This window comes from Lathyrus oleraceus, unplaced genomic scaffold (genome assembly GCF_024323335.1).
Source record: "Lathyrus oleraceus cultivar Zhongwan6 unplaced genomic scaffold, CAAS_Psat_ZW6_1.0 chrUn0155, whole genome shotgun sequence".
In the NCBI taxonomy this organism is placed as follows: domain Eukaryota; kingdom Viridiplantae; phylum Streptophyta; class Magnoliopsida; order Fabales; family Fabaceae; genus Lathyrus; species Lathyrus oleraceus.
Window position 1 is genome coordinate 1 of NW_026112546.1, and position 14,356 is coordinate 14,356.

Consider the following 14,356-nt stretch of genomic DNA (forward strand, 5'->3'; position numbering starts at 1 on the left):
AGGTTCTTAATGAGCTTGTCAACTAATTTTCCAAAGACAACGATTTTGAATTTGATAAAAATGGTCGAACCATTGAACCGTGAGGCATTAATGTTATCGAAGTGTTCGGAAGTTTAATTTTAAGGTGGTTTGAATTTGTGTTGTTAATCATTGGATGAATCGAATTGGGTCAGATGTAACTCTCGTCTCAGGTCAGATGTGGATTACGAAGTTGACAAGAAGTTTTGAAGCTCATTTAGAAGTTAGGTATTTTAGGGAAGATACTAATGAGGTGTATGAGAAAGAATATGAAAGATGGATGCGAGAGATAGAGAATGCAAATGCATGAGGGAGAAGACATATCGGGTGTCCAATGAATTCTTTTTTGGATAACCTTATTTCATTGATTTTATCATATATTTCACATTTATATTTACATGTAGAAAATGTATTTCTTGGACAACCATACTTTCTCATTCAGCATATTAAGACATAACTGTTTTAGAGAAATTGATGTAATATGTAACACTTCTATTTTTTTTTTCATTTAAAGTGGATGACTGTATCGCGTAATAAAAAAATTGATTTTTTAGAGACTTTTTAAAATACTCATTTTATTAAATCCGTTGATCAGTCAAACAAGTTAAAATCAAATATTGGTATAATTTATAACAATTTATGAGAAAGTCCTATGTTGATAGTTTCTCACAATGACTGCCCAAATATTATTATTTTTTCTTATTATTATGGGTAAAAATTCCTAAAGATAGGCAAGTTTCTTGTAACTTAAATATCCTTTCAGCCTCAATTAGTTTATAAGTGAGCATCATAAGTTCTAACTGAGCTTGTCAAAGAATTTTCCAAAGATAACGATTTTGAATTTTAAAAAAAACGTATCTAAATATTGGTAAAAATTTCGTTAAAGATGGGCATGTTGCTTGTATCTTAAATAGCCTTTAGCCTCAATTAGTTTTATAAGTGAGCATTATAGGGTCTAATGAGCTTGTCAACAAAGTTTCCAAAGAGAATGATTTTGAATGTAATAAAAAGTGTCGAACCATTGACAACCATACTTTCACATATAGCATCTTGAGACATAATTGTTTTTATAGAAATTGATATAATATGTAACACTTCTATTTTTTTTTTCTCTTTTAAAGTGGACGATTGTATGCGTAATAAAAAAATGGATTTTTTAGAGACTTTTTAAATACTCATTTTATTAAATCCGATGATCAGTCGTAAAAGTGAAAATCGAATATTGGATAATTTATAACAATTTATGAGAAAGTCTTATGTTGATAGTTTCTCACAATGACTGCCAAATATTATTATTGTTTTATTATTATTATGGGTAAAAATTCGTTAAAGATAGGCAAGTTTCTTGTAGCTTAAATATCCTTTCAGCCTCAATTAGTTTATAAGTGAGCATCATAGGTTCTAAATGAGCTTTCAACTAATTTTCCAAAGACAACGATTTTGAATTTAATAAAAATGTGTCGAACCATTAATCGTGAGGCATTAATGCGGTATCGAAGTCTTCGAAGTTTAATTCCAGGTGGTTTAATACTGTGTTTTTAATCATTGGATGAATCAGACTGGGTCAGATGTAACTCTCGTCACAGGTCAGATGTGGATTCCGAAGTTGAAACCAAGTTTTGAAGCTCATTTAGAAGTTGGGATTTTAGGAGAGGATGATAATGATGGTATGAGGAAAGAAATATGAAAGATGGATACGAGAGATAGAGAATAAACTGCTTGAGGGAGAAGACTACATCGGGTGTCCAATGAGTATTTTTCGGATGACCTTATTTCATTGATTTTATCATATTTTCACATTTATATTTACATGTAGAAAAAGTATTTCATGGACAACCATACTTTCTCACATAGCATCTTGAGACATAATTGTTTTTAGAGAAATTGATGTAATATGTAACATTTCTATTTTTTTCTTTTAAAGTTGACGACTGTATCGCGTAATAAAAAAATTGATTTTTTAGAGACTTTTTAAAATACTCATTTTATTAAATCCGATGATCAGTAAACAAGTTAAAATCAAATATTGGTATTATTTATAACAATTTATGAGAAAGTCTTATGTTGATAATTTCTCACAATGACTGCCCAAATATTATTATTTTTTCTTATTATTATGGGTAAAAATTCCTTAAAGATAGGCAAGTTTCTTGTAACTTAAATATCCTTTCAGTCGCAATTAGTTTATAAATGAGCATCATAAGTTCTAACTGAGCTTGTCTACGAATTTTCCAAAGACAACGATTTTGAATTTTAAAAAACGTATCTTAATATTGGTAAAAATTCGTTAAAGATGGGCATGTTTCTTGTATCTTAAATATCCTTTAGCCTCAATTAGTTTATAAGTGAGCATTATAGGTTCTAAATGAGCTTGTCAACAAATTTTCCAAAGAGAATGATTTTGAATGTAATAAAAATTGTCGAACCATTGAACGGTGAGGCATTAATGTGGTATCAAAGTCTTCGGAAGTTTAATTCCCGTGTGGTTTGATATTGTGTTGTTAATCGTTTGATGAATTGAACTGGGTCAGATGTAACTCTCGTCTCTAGTCAGATGTGGATTTCGAAGTTGACAAGAAGTTTTGGAAGCTCATTTCGAAGTTAGGGATTTTAGGAGCAGATAATAATGAGGTGTATGAGGAAGAAATATGAAAGATGGATGCGGGAGATAGAGAATGCAAGTGCTTGAGGGAGAAGACTATATCGCGTGTCCAATGAATTATTTTTTGGATAACCTTATTTCATTGATTTTCAAATATTTTCACATTTATATTTACATGGACAACCATACTTTCACATATAGCATCTTGAGACATAATTGTTTTTATAGAAATTGATATAATATGTAACACTTCTATTTTTTTTTCTCTTTTAAAGTGGACGATTGTATTGCGTAATAAAAAAATGGATTTTTTTAGAGACTTTTTAAAATACTCATTTTATTAAATCCCATGATCAGTCGTAAAAGTGAAAATCGAATATTGATATAATTAATAACAATTTATGAGAAAGTCTTATGTTGATAGTTTCTCACAATGACTGCCCAAATATTATTATTGTTTTATTATTATTATGGGTAAAAATTCGTTAAAGATAAGCATGTTTCTTGTAGCTTAAATATCCTTTCAGCCTCAATTAGTTTATAAGTGAGCATCATAGGTTCTAAATGAGCCTTTCAACTAATTTTCCAAAGACAACGGTTTTGAATTTAATAAAAATGTGTCGAACCATTAATCGATGAGGCATTAATGCGGTATCGAAGTCTTCGGAAGTTTAATTCCCAGGTGGTTTAATACTGTGTTTTTAATCATTGGATGAAGCAGACTGGGTCAGATGTAACTCTCGTCACAGGTCAGATGTGGATTCCGAAGTTGAAACCAAGTTTGAAAGCTCATTTAGAAGTTTGGGATTTTAGGAGAGGATGATAATGAGTTGTATGAGGAAGAAATATGAAAGATGGATACGAGAGATAGAGAATGCAACTGCTTGAGGGAGAAGACTACATCGGGTGTCCAATGAGTTATTTTTCGGATGACCTTATTTCATTGATTTTATCATATTTTCACATTTATATTTACATGTAGAAAAAGTATTTCATGGACAACCATACTTTCTCACATAGCATCTTGAGACATAATTGTTTTTAGAGAAATTGATGTAATATGTAACATTTCTATTTTTTTCTTTTAAAGTTGACGACTGTATCGCGTAATAAAAAAATTGATTTTTTAGAGACTTTTTAAATACTCATTTTATTAAATCCGTTGATCAGTCAAACAAAATAAAATCGAATATTGGTATAATTTATAACAATTTATGGGAAAGTCCTATGTTGATAGTTTCTCACAATGACTACCCAAATATTATTATTTTTTCTTATTATTATGGGTAAAAATTCATTAAAGATAGGCAAGTTTCTTTTAACTTAAATATCCTTTTCGCCTCAATTAGTTTATAAGTGAGCATCATAAGTTCTAAATGAGCTTGTCAAAGAATTTCCCAAAGATAACGATTTTGAATTTAATAAAAATGTGTCGAACCATTGAACGGTGAGGCATTAATGCGGTATCGAAGTCTTCGGAAGTTTAATTCCCATGTGGTTTGATACTGTGTTGTTAATCGTTGGATGAATCGGACTGGGTCAGGTGTAACTCTCGTCTCAGGTCAGATGTGGATTACGAAGTTGACAAGAAGTTTTGGAAGCTCAGTTAGAATTTCGGAATTTTAGGAGCTGATAATAATGAGGTGTATGAGATAGAAATATGAAAGATGGACGCGAGAGATAGAGATTGCAAGTGGTTGAGGGAGAAGACTATATCGGGTCTCCAATGAATACTTTTTCGGATAACCTTATTTCATTGATTTTATTATATTTTCACATTTATATTTACATGTAGAAAAAGTATTTCATGGACCACCATACTTTCTCATATAGCATCTTGAGACATAATTGTTTTTAGAGTAATTGATGTAATACGTAACACTTCTTTTTTTTTTCTTTTAAAGTAGACGACTGTATCGCGTGATAAAAAATTTGATTTTTTAGAGACTTTTTTAAATACTCATTTTATTAAATCCGATGACCAATCAAACAAATTAAAATCGAATATTGGTATAATTTATAACAATTTATGAGAAAGTCTTCTCTTGATAGTTTCTCACAATGACTGCCAAAATATTATTATTGTTTTCGTATTATTATGGGTAAAAATCCGTTAAAGATAGGCAAGTTTCGTGTATCTTAAATATCCTTCCAGTCTCAGTTAGTTTTCAAGTGAGCATCATAGGTTCTAAATGAGCTTGTCAACTAATTTTCCAAAGACAACGATTTTGAATTTGATAAAAATGTGTCGAACCATTGAACCGTGAGGCATTAATGTGGTATCGAAGTCTTCGGAAGTTTAATTTTAAGGTGGTTTGAATTGTGTTGTTAATCGTTGGATGAATCGGATTGGGTCAGATGTAACTCTCGTCTCAGGTCAGATGTGGATTACGAAGTTGACAAGAAGTTTTGAAGCTCATTTAGAAGTTAGGTATTTTAGGGGAAGATACTAATGAGGTGTATGAGAAAGAAATATGAAAGATGGATGCGAGAGATAGAGAATGCAAATGCATGAGGGAGAAGACAATATCGGGTGTCCAATGAATTCTTTTTTGGATAACCTTATTTCATTGATTTTATCATATATTCACATTTATATTTACATGTAGAAAATGTATTTCTTGGACAACCATACTTTCTCATTCAGCATATTAAGACAGAACTGTTTTTAGAGAAATTGATGTAATATGTAACACTTCTATTTTTTTTCTTTTAAAGTGGATGACTGTATCGCATAATAAAAAAATTGATTATTTAGAGACTTTTTAAAATACTCATTTTATTAAATCCGATGATCAGTCAAACAAGTTAAAATCAAATATTGGTATTATTTATAACAATTTATGAGAAAGTCTTATGTTGATAATTTCTCACAATGACTGCCCAAATATTATTATTTTTTCTTATTATTATGGGTAAAAATTCCTTAAAGATAGGCAAGTTTCTTGTAACTTAAATATCCTTTCAGTCGCAATTAGTTTATAAGTGAGCATCATAAGTTCTAACTGAGCTTGTCTACGAATTTTCCAAAGACAACGATTTTGAATTTTAAAAAAACGTATCTTAAATATTGGTAAAAATTCGTTAAAGATGGGCATGTTTCTTGTATCTTAAATATCCTTTAGCCTCAATTAGTTTATAAGTGAGCATTATAGGTTCTAAATGAGCTTGTCAACAAATTTTCCAAAGAGAATGATTTTGAATGTAATAAAAATTTGTCGAACCATTGAACGGTGAGGCATTAATGTGGTATCAAAGTCTTCGGAAGTTTAATTCCCGTGTGGTTTGATACTGTGTTGTTAATCGTTGGATGAATTGAACTGGGTCAGATGTAACTCTCGTCTCTAGTCAGATGTGGATTTCGAAGTTGACAAGAAGTTTTGGAAGCTCATTTCGAAGTTAGGGATTTTAGGAGCAGATAATAATGAGGTGTATGAGGAAGAAATATGAAAGATGGATGCGGGAGATAGAGAATGCAAGTGCTTGAGGGAGAAGACTATATCGCGTGTCCAATGAATTATTTTTTGGATAACCTTATTTCATTGATTTTCAAATATTTTCACATTTATATTTACATGGACAACCATACTTTCACATATAGCATCTTGAGACAGAATTGTTTTTATAGAAATTGATATAATATGTAACACTTCTATTTTTTTTTCTCTTTTAAAGTGGACGATTGTATTGCGTAATAAAAAAATGGATTTTTTTAGAGACTTTTTAAAATACTCATTTTATTAAATCCCATGATCAGTCGTAAAAGTGAAAATCGAATATTGATATAATTTATAACAATTTATGAGAAAGTCTTATGTTGATAGTTTCTCACAATGACTGCCCAAATATTATTATTGTTTTATTATTATTATGGGTAAAAATTCGTTAAAGATAAGCATGTTTCTTGTAGCTTAAATATCCTTTCAGCCTCAATTAGTTTATAAGTGAGCATCATAGGTTCTAAATGAGCCTTTCAACTAATTTTCCAAAGACAACGGTTTTGAATTTAATAAAAATGTGTCGAACCATTAATCGATGAGGCATTAATGCGGTATCGAAGTCTTCGGAAGTTTAATTCCCAGGTGGTTTAATACTGTGTTTTTAATCATTGGATGAAGCAGACTGGGTCAGATGTAACTCTCGTCACAGGTCAGATGTGGATTCCGAAGTTGAAACCAAGTTTTGATAGCTCATTTAGAAGTTTGGGATTTTAGGAGAGGATGATAATGAGTTGTATGAGGAAGAAATATGAAAGATGGATACGAGAGATAGAGAATGAAACTGCTTGAGGGAGAAGACTACATCGGGTGTCCAATGAGTTATTTTTCGGATGACCTTATTTCATTGATTTTATCATATTTTCACATTTATATTTACATGTAGAAAAAGTATTTCATGGACAACCATACTTTCTCACATAGCATCTTGAGACATAATTGTTTTTAGAGAAATTGATGTAATATGTAACATTTCTATTTTTTTCTTTTAAAGTTGACGACTGTATCGCGTAATAAAAAAATTGATTTTTTAGAGACTTTTTTAAATACTCATTTTATTAAATCCGTTGATCAGTCAAACAAAATAAAATCGAATATTGGTATAATTTATAACAATTTATGGGAAAGTCCTATGTTGATAGTTTCTCACAATGACTACCCAAATATTATTATTTTTTCTTATTATTATGGGTAAAAATTCATTAAAGATAGGCAAGTTTCTTTTAACTTAAATATCCTTTTTGCCTCAATTAGTTTATAAGTGAGCATCATAAGTTCTAAATGAGCTTGTCAAAGAATTTCCCAAAGATAACGATTTTGAATTTAATAAAAATGTGTCGAACCATTGAACGGTGAGGCATTAATGCGGTATCAAGTCTTCGGAAGTTTAATTCCCATGTGGTTTGATACTGTGTTGTTAATCGTTGGATGAATCGGACTGGGTCAGGTGTAACTCTCGTCTCAGGTCAGATGTGGATTACGAAGTTGACAAGAAGTTTTGGAAGCTCAGTTAGAATTTCGGAATTTTATGAGCTGATAATAATGAGGTGTATGAGATAGAAATATGAAAGATGGACGCGAGAGATAGAGATTGCAAGTGGTTGAGGGAGAAGACTATATCGGGTGTCCAATGAATTCTTTTTCAGATGACCTTATTTAATTGATTTTATCATATTTTCACATTTATATTTACATGTAGAAAAAGTATTTCATGGACAACCATACTTTCACATATAGCATCTTGAGACAGAATTATTTTTAGAGAAATTTTCGTAATATGTAACACTTCTATTTTTTTTCTTTTAAAGTGGACGAATGTAACGCGTAAAGTGCCTATTGACATCATTATATACACATGTCCAAACTAAAAATATCAAATGGACTTGTTATACAATAGTGCCTAAAAATAAAAATCTAAGAACTATGTACAATATCTTCATTGTACATAACTCCACAGCGGAAGATCACGATAAACAACATCCCTTGAAACATCAGTAGACAACCTCTCTTGAATTCAACGTGCAAGGAATACATGAAAAATAACAACAATAATGGGATGAGATGATAATCTCAGTGAGTTCTCCTATCCTATGGGTCCACTCGGCTCTACAAGCTTTCTACTCGATTCTAACTCAAGTATCCACCTTCCGTTACTTGATCATCACTCGCACCTTGTAACTAGGACTTAGGTAACTAAGGGATAATCACAATGTATGGAAACATGTAACATCACTATTCGGATTCACGCAATATCGATCCCCAACCGTACCTACGTCTAGGCCAAGGCTTGGTTCACGCATGCCCGTATGGTCCAACTTTCACGGTTGATACCAGGTTCCCCTATAGAACTTGAATCCACTTTTAAGAACCATCACTCGTATGGGACTCGAATCCACTTTGAGTATCTTTCACTGTATGGGACTCTAACCCACTTAGGTGTCCACCTTTCCGCCATGTCCACCATGGTTGGGGCTCAAACCTAATTGAGGCACGAGTCATTGGTGCCACATCCCCACTTACTGCTTTACCTAAGCCCTTGAAGTGGTATGTGCATAATCACAACTAGTTTCGATAATGTGATTAATTCTCAATAACCAATAGGACTTTCGGAGCAACACTCCTCACCACATTAGGACTTTTGGAACAAAAGTTCCTCACCAAAATATCAAAAAAATTCTCATGATATCATATCAATTCTCATGGCATCATAAAATGATCCATTCTTATTACATAAAGTCACACATGTTCCATACAAAGCATATTAATTCATTTATCAGGTGAATACTTGTCCATGATACACACGTAGGTACTGTTGCGTCCAAGCATCATCGCATACCCATTTCCATAACCTAGATTATCTTCTAAGTTGTTAATCAAGTTATTCTCCTAGGTTTCCTCACTCATCTTCATAGGATTTTAAAACATGTTATTTCACATTCAACACAACAACAATGTTTAGCATTCATCATAATATAATTCATAGCATTTGTAAGGCACATAATATACTATAACATGGTACAAGAATAATAGTCTTTTACGTTATCTTTCTAACGCATCCGTCCGCGTCAAAAATAGAGTTACAACACTCAAATAATCTAACAATCTAACTTAATCAAGAATATAGGTTAACACTTGTTCCTTGCACACATATTCAACAACAGGAGCTTAGTCTAGTGGTAAGGCTTGCTTCATATCAAGGAGGTCCCGACTTCAACCCCCATTGGTGACATATTTTAATTTAACAAGGAATTAATTCATGTCAATGGACTGATCAAATAAAACCTGCATAAACTTCCTTTTTTTTCTAACACAACAATTCAATTGATTCCTCAAACAATACTCATCAAAGTTTCACCTTACATCATACAATCATTCCTTAATTTACCCAAGATCATGAAAACATAATCATAATAACAACAAGTTCATCATGGATTCATCAAGTTCATGGTTATGCATTACACACAAAACCTAACCCCAAATTTATAAAATTTCTTCCCCCCAATGCTACACTAGCTAAGAACTCACCTCGAAGATGAAGATGATGGAAAGGATTTGGTTTGATGGTTGATGTTTTCCATTTCTTCTTCAAGACTTCTTCATCCTCCAAGTTTCCTCTTCTCTCTTTCTCTTCTCCTTTTCTCTTCTTTTTCCCCTTTATTTCTTTTCTTTATGATATCTCTATCTCTAATACCTACTCTTCCTTTCTATCTTTATTCATATCCACTTCTTCTTTCTTTTCAATCACCACCACACAATATACATACATAATATATAACTATAATATATAATATCAAGTAGTGATAAAAATATCTCAATTGATATTTTGTCTTCTAGTACCAATTATTAATGTTATCAAAATGTCCCCTCTTGTACTTATTAATAATGGTCCTTCTCTTTTAATAAGGATTGATCTCTTCAGAGTTCACTTGTTACTCTATTGGTCCCAACTGACAAAAGATAGAGTACATAGGAACTCAATTGGTTTTAACTGATAACTAATTAAGTATTCAAGGGAATATGGGATATTACATTCTCCCCCCTTAAATTGAAATTCACCCTCAAATTTCCTCCTCTCGATAAATAAACAATTCTTGCATAAATGTCTTAGACCAACACTTGACTTCTCTTCAATTTCAAACCTCCTACATATTCATTCTTCCAACTTATTTTCCTTGACAAACTTCTTTCTTATGTGAACTCTCAATACTTTATGGTCTTAACCATATCCTCATTCCAATACTGGATTAACATTTAAACTTGCTCCCACTTAATTCATCTGATATACCGCTCTACATCAGTTGGTCACTTTCCTCCCGGAAACCATGACTTCCCTTCCTTGCACTAAGTGACACAAAACATAATTACGACATCTTATCTTGATTTGGGTAATAAATACTCATTTAATCTTCATAAGAAAACTTATTGATTCCTTGATCACACACAATATTTATTGCTCTTCTTTTATTATTCCTTCAACAAATGCGACAAACTTTGTAATCCATCTATTGATAATCTCATCAACTTCACTTAATCTGATACTATATGCTGCAAGCCTTTACTCCTAATGTTTCACTTCTCTCATACTACTCCAATAAGATAACACCATTAACATGAGATTGTCTTACACCAATTCTTATGAGTAATTATCTCTCATATCCCTATAATCTTGATTAAGCTCTATCATCCATCACTTTTCACTACACTACTATAATTCCAACAGTCGAACACCCGGGATTCCTAGACATTATTGGTTAGCTAACAGTCTACATAGAGGACCACACCTATCCTCCAGAGTGCCCACCACCCAAAACAGTACTAGGACCTCACTGACATCTATTAATAGAATAAATTTCTTGTTGACATACAAAGGTTTAGAATATGACCAACACCCTCCATAAGATAGATATGCAGGAGCCACATAACTACAACCATAAAGGTGTATGACATTCAGATTTATCCTGTGCTTGAATGAACTTATCCAAATTAGCTTGACAATATCTAATTCTTGTTACTATATTCCATATCAAATCCTCTTATAGGGTTCTGATTCTTTCAAGGTTTCTGCTGACACATGATCTCGACCAATAACAAAATAACACCATCAAGGAACTTCGAGTCATCCATGAGACACCACTTCCAAAAGCCTTAAGCAATCTAGAATGTAACTATGAGTTTCCATACTAGTCTCTGAGACACACAACGCTTCAAAACTTTAGAAATAACATTGCACTTCTTATCTAGACCCCTTAATCTTAACGTCTTGATCCATCTTCAAGAATCTTAGCTTAAGCACTTACTAATATACAGCATGAGTTACACGGTTAACTTCAGCAACATCTGATTCTCGTTCCTCCTCGAAAGTACAACTCGTGAATCCTTCCAATAGGGTAGAGTATCGTTGTATACAAAAAATACTACTCTCCCGGGGGCCTATATTCGAAGGCATGAATCCAAGAAATTATCGAATGTCATAATCTGACTAACCAATTTACACCTTACTAAAACATATGTAAAATACACAACTAACCTCCTCAAGATCACCACTCGATAAGTCTCTTCCATCTATGTTCCTTATAGTTATTCGTAGTCATAAGAATGTTACTTCCAAGACTTACTTAAACTGAGCATGGGTCACCAGGTGGGTCCTCCAAACATCTGACTTCTATGACATCTCTACAGATGACCAATTACGCATTACACCTTCAAAAATCCCAAATTCAAAACTATCAATCTGACTTATGGTAACTTGTAACTCCATCCTCAATTTGTACATCCACAACGGTACACTTATGAGATTTAGGATACCCTTAGCTCCAACAAGGTGTGAATGTTTATACTCTGTAACCAACCAACCGAACACTACTTAAGAAGATAAATAACAACTAGACTTCCAATAAGCCACCATTACTCTTGAAATTCAACAAGATGCACTTAAGATGAACCTTAGCATTACCACACACTTATGACTGGACTTTTCTTCTACACCAATACCTACTATACACTTCATCATACTGGGGTTACTCGTATAGATGACTTGCTACTAACATTCCTCATTGTCTCTCCATAAGCTCTTACAACATAACATATTTCACATCCTACACTTAGTCCCCATGCTCCAGCTTGGCTTGTCTTTCGTTGTCTATCATAAACTCAACTTCTCACAATACAAGACTCACTACTCAACAAAGTGTGTGTTACTTCACATCCATCTCAAGACAAGGAATCCATTACGCATACTTGTGACCATAATGTCGTTATCACATACTTCTCTTAATACCAAGGTTTAACTTTTTCCACTACACTCCCTCCTCGGTAAATATCCACATATGAATGATTATCAACCATACACCCCTATCTTAGCCTCAATAAAATCCTTATGACTCCATAGTCTCCTTATGTGAAGTTCATTCCCTTACGATGATTTTAGTGCAAGGTTTACACTACTCCCAAACTCTATGTCTACTTCTTTTCTATGGTAATGCCATTAACTCCAATAATAGAACCATTCTACTAGAATTTTCCTCATGGTTCTTTCTTTTTCCTCATAATATTGATTCCTCAAACAATATTCATCAAAGTTTCACCTTACATCATACAATCATTCCTTAAGTTACCCAAGATCATGAAAACATAACCATAACAACAACACCAAGTTCATCATGGATTCATCAAGTTCATGATTATGTATTACACACAAAACCTAACCCCAAATTTATAAAATTTCTTCCCCCCAATGTTACACTAGCTAAGAGCTAACCTTGAAGATGAAGATGATGGAAAGGATTTGGTTTAATGGTTGATGTTTTCATTTCTTCTTCAAGTCTTCTTCATCCTCCAAGTTTCCTCTTCTCTCTTTCTCTTCTCCTTTTCTCTTCCTTTTCCCCTTTCTTTCTTTTCTTTCTGATATCTCTATATCTCCTACCTACTCTTCCTTTCTATCTTCATTCATATCCACTTCTTCTTTCTTTTCAATCACCACCACACAATATACATACATAATATATAATATCAAGTAGTGATAAAAATATCTCAATTGATATTTTATCTTCTAGTACCAATTACTAATGTTATCAAAATGTCCCCTCTTGTACTTATTAATAATATTCCTTCTCTTTTAATAAGGATTGATCTCTTCAGAGTTCACTGGTTACTATATTGGTCCCAACTGACAAGAGATAGACTTCAACTTTGAGATCAAAATGTCAAGACTTCAAGCTTTCACATAAGAGTGTTAGAAAATCCAATATCTATATCACTTGCGTTATATACCATGCAACGAAATGTAAAGCATTGAACTTTTTCTGTTTTGGGCTAACTTAATTAAAATCAAATTGATCAATATTAATTTTTCTCATACATGGATGTTTGCAAATTAATCATTTTGATAAATATAAATTTTTTATAGAGGCAATGACTCTTTAGAACATCTCTCAATATATGCAGAGTTTCTCCATTTAGACTCATTGATCATATGGGATATGAAAATCCTTTTGATCATTAATTCTTTAGAGTAAATTAACCTTCTAAAATGATGCAAAATAAAGTGACTCTGCACAAAAGCACTTACAAAAAAGGCATTCTAAAAAAAGAAAAGACTTAAAATTTTCCATAATTATTCATTTTGCTACATGATTTTGTTTGTCTCTATTATACATTTCAGGTTGGTTTTAATACATTTTCCCCTCATATTTGTGCCATTCACATTCTTGAATCATTTAGTCATTCTCATCATTTCTTGAGTTGTTTCATTCATAATAATTTTGAGTGTATCTTCCTATGCTTAACTTTCTTATTTGTTTTCGAAAATTCTTCTTTTTTTGTCTTATAGTATTTTCTATTTAAACTCTATTGTTGAAAGCCTTTGTAGATTTGTTGCATTATATTTGAAGTCTTGATTGCCATTCTTACTTGGGTTCCTTTTTAAGAACTTGAAAAATGGACTTTGATTGGGAAAATTTAAGATGACAAATCTTTTAGAAGTCATAAATCAAGTGAAAAGACAATTGAAAAATCCAAGAGTGTGGACACATAGTTGACTGAAAATGTCCCTTTTAAACATGGGATTTTCCCACAATCGGCCAAAACATCATTTTAAAAAAAAAGAGCTTTTGCACATTATCAATTCAAAAACAGTCTACCAACAATCATCAATTTTACACAGACTCAACTGAATAACTTTATCTAGAGTTTTTACACAGACTCAACTCAAGAACGTTAACTAGAGCTTTTAACAGGTTCA